The sequence below is a fragment of the Anas platyrhynchos genome, chromosome 1 (genome assembly GCF_047663525.1).
Source record: "Anas platyrhynchos isolate ZD024472 breed Pekin duck chromosome 1, IASCAAS_PekinDuck_T2T, whole genome shotgun sequence".
NCBI classification, from domain to species: domain Eukaryota; kingdom Metazoa; phylum Chordata; class Aves; order Anseriformes; family Anatidae; genus Anas; species Anas platyrhynchos.
The window spans coordinates 147,434,094-147,437,709 of record NC_092587.1 but is presented as its reverse complement, the minus strand read 5'-3'; the positions used below and the strand labels follow the sequence as shown (position 1 = coordinate 147,437,709).

The window sequence follows — 3,616 nt, the reverse complement described above, 5'->3', positions numbered from 1 at the left end:
AAAGAGACAACTATTATGTGGTGGTGGTTTGGTGAATTTTTTGTGCCCGCTCTGCATTAGGTATATGTTATAGGTGAGACAAAGTGAATAATTGATAACACAAACTGCATATTAGCTCACCACCTCTGTCTTCTAGTTTCCTTGGACCTCACCATTTTGAAAGGTGGGATTAATTTACTCTTCCCCAATTAGGTGATTTTTTTCTCCTCTCCTACTAATACCTGCAAAAACTCACCCTCTCAAAAACAGAAAAGAAAAAAAACAACACACTTTAATCCCCAATGACTTTTCCATTAGTTTGTGATTTGGACTATGACTTTCTGTTCAATGTAAATGTCGATACACAAATATTTTCAAAATGTTGGTGGCCATGATTTCCCCTGCTTTGAACAAAACCTGAAATCCAATGGTATTTCACAGACTCCAAGCAATGCCAGAATTTATAATCCATCATTCTATTTTGGTATGCACTTTACAGCCTAATACTATACATAGGTGTACCTTCAGTGACTTCAGACTTTTTGGTTGGTTGGTTTTGACTTCACTAAAGATTTATAAAAGAGAAATTTATCTCTTTGACACTGGCAGGAGCTTACAAACAGCAGTAGACAGCAATCCCATGATAATACTGATGATAAGGAACTAGAAAATGATGGAGCATACACCAAGCATGTGCAAAAAATTGAAGCAGAAAAATAAACTTCAACATTTATTTCCTAAAAAGTGAGAAATCTGTGATTTTTTTTTCTGTTCTGTGGGCTTTTTTTTTTTTTTTCTGATTTTTTTTGCTTAAATCATTAGTTAACTTTGGTAAGTGGTACAGATGTTTTGAGCTACAATTGAACTTGATGACCCAAAAGTGTTTCCAGGCTCCTAAATTGGGATATAAACTCTGGATGCTTCCTTAATTCATGATGGAGTGAGATGTAGATGCCCATCCTTTGTGCATGAGCCGAACAAGAGTTACATTGAGTTCTGAGAGGTGTCCTATCAGGATGCACACTCTACAAGTACAAAATGCAAACAGTGCAGAGATGCAGGTTGTTGGTGTTTTATTCACAATGTGCTCACAGGATAATAATGTTTTTGCCAAGGCATCTAACACCAATAACTTGAAGCAGCTTGCAAAGTGTGCTTAAGAGAGAATTAGGAAGGGAGAGAGCATTTTGAATGACTTCATTAATGCTTTTGGATTAGCAGATGCTGTGAAGTATCATGCCAGCAGTGTTGCTTCCCATTTACAAAACTGCTCTTTTTCACGTCACAGTACAAAGATGTACATGGAGGTGCTTGCAGAACATAGGCATCAAAAGTACAAATCCAAGTGCCCCCCAAATTGCTTGTGTCCATAAATGTGCCCACTGGGATCCATCCTTTGTCCTTTTCTTTCACATTGGAACTCCAACTTGACATGATCCTCAAAAGCCCCTTTTCTAAATGAAGAGATGAAGGCTACAGTGGTTTGATTCTGAACCTCAACATCTCCAGGCTTCATGATCTCCAATGGTGCCTGTTGTTAAAGGAATTTGCATTCCTGAGTGAATAAGGGATGCTTTATCCTTCAGGTTTTGTAGGTCATTTTATTATTAGAAGCTTGCAATATTTTTGCCAGACTCTCTCTCTCTCTTTCCTTTTCTCAAAAAAGGAAAAAAAAATTGATCTTTTTATCCAGGACCTTACAAGAGTCATTGGTGAGCTCAGAAGCTTTAATGGAGTTGTTTATAGTAGTTCAAATAATCTCTAGCAGCAGCTTCCTGGAGCTGTAACAAAGGAAGGGTATTTTATAGCTTTGAGCATAATAGTGTCCTATAGAAAGAAAAAAAAAAAATCTTTATTATCTCAAACTCTCTATCTCAAACTTAAAGAGCACACTAGAGAGACATTTTTATATATCTTTAACTCGATACTTAAAGAACAGAAAATATATTCCTAATAAACCAAAGAAAGGTCTTTGCCTAAATTACTCAGCCTACAGGAGCAGGCTTGTTACCTCTCTGAATCTGAATGTGTACAGACAGTTTGAAAACAAGCAACCACTCCCCCAAAGAGTAATTATTTTAATCTTTGTCCTGGAAGCTGCCTGCATTTACTCTTTGGTTGCAGAGGAGCCAGGCTTAAAACGTGGGCAGCTCGGTTTGCTCTTGAAGAAAAACTCCCGGTGTCTTGTATGCCGCGGTCTTTGGCAGGAGCCCATCAGACACCTGTGCTCCCAAACCTGGCCTGCCAGAAGTGCCCACTACACATGTCAGAGCTCTTTTGTTGACTTTCTATTAGCCGCCACTTAATGGATGTGAGCCGAACACAGCTTTGCCTAAGCACTTATCAATAGACAGCAAACATTCTTCTTTCAGTGGGCAAAGGGTCAAACTGTTTCGCCTGGCTATAAAGCTGTGCCAGATAATTGCTGGTGATTAGCAATTTTAATTACCAGGTGCTAGGGGTCGTTGCTTGTGGAGCTTTTTTGCTGCTGTTGTAATTGGGCAGACTGTTAATAGGTAGGGCTTATTGTACGTATGCTGTATATTTTACAGATACATCGTGCATCCTTTTAAAGCAAGGAAAATAAAGTCAGCAACATAACCTGCTTCTGTTTGCATCTGATTAGCCGCGTAGTGCTCCAACAGGTTTTTCGATAAAACTTGTCTGATAAAGGAATCTTTAATACAACCCACTAAAGCAGCTTTTAATCCTCTTGTAAACACTTGTATGTACTATTGTTATTGAAGAGAGGCAATGATTTTAAAATCTTTTCCTGCTACATTGGTCATGTTGGAACTAAGCTTGTCAAACATGTTCTACCTCATTGGTTTTGCATGCAGACTTTTAGGGGGTTTTCATAGAATCACAAAACCAACAGCACAATTAGCAGTGAACTAATCTCTTCCCATATTCAGCAGCAAAATGGGTTCAAAATAAAACTGACACAAAAGACTCTTCTCTGATCTTCCTCACAGCAGTGAGAAAGTAAGCAGCTATAGTACTTTGGTTTCTTGTTTTTTGTTGTTTTTGTTTTTTCCCTAAAATTTCCATTTATTTCCTTTACTTATATTATTTTACATAGCAAGCCCCGCAGACATACTGACGGTCTCTGAAAGCTGAATGTACTGTTTACTAATCTACTTGGGCTAGTAGATTAGGCTTGTTCTTTGAGAGAATACAAAAGCTGAATACCTCTGCAGTACGGCATCCCAGCTCTGTTATTATTTGCTCTGCAGTAATACCTACTGTCCCAGCTCAGATCACAGCTTCATTTACTCCAGCAATAGCCCGGCTGTCATTCATGGGCTGCATCCCAGCCTAGAGGATCAGTTCAGCAAACCATTCCCCAGCATCTTCTCTTGTGGGGTAGAAGAAGACAGAGGCCAACACTGTGCTGAGGGCTGCATGACTTGTTCTGACAGCTCAGCCCCCCAGCACCCTTTTTGGGTGCTCCCCAGCAATGCATCCAGTCCTGAAGATGGGACACCGGCATGTTGGGCACTGCTGTGTTCACACGTGGGTTATGTGAGCAGCAGGTGCTGCAGTGGATTCAGACTTGCCTGAATCTGTTCTCAACCACATCACCCTGTCCAGCAAAAGGAGAGTGTTATGTAAATGTGGGGGTGGGAACCAGGCA

The 3,616-nt window shown here is 39.9% G+C and overlaps 1 long non-coding RNA gene across 1 annotated transcript; it reads right to left on the bottom strand.

Annotated features, from left to right (window-relative positions):
- Window positions 1-904: 904 nt before the first annotated feature.
- On the bottom strand, window positions 905-2,338 carry LOC110353103 (uncharacterized). The gene is made up of 2 exons (XR_002403153.3): window positions 2,091-2,338; window positions 905-1,806 (listed from the first exon to the last, which is right to left on the bottom strand). It is a non-coding gene; the product is annotated as an uncharacterized lncRNA (long non-coding RNA).
- Window positions 2,339-3,616: the final 1,278 nt, after the last annotated feature.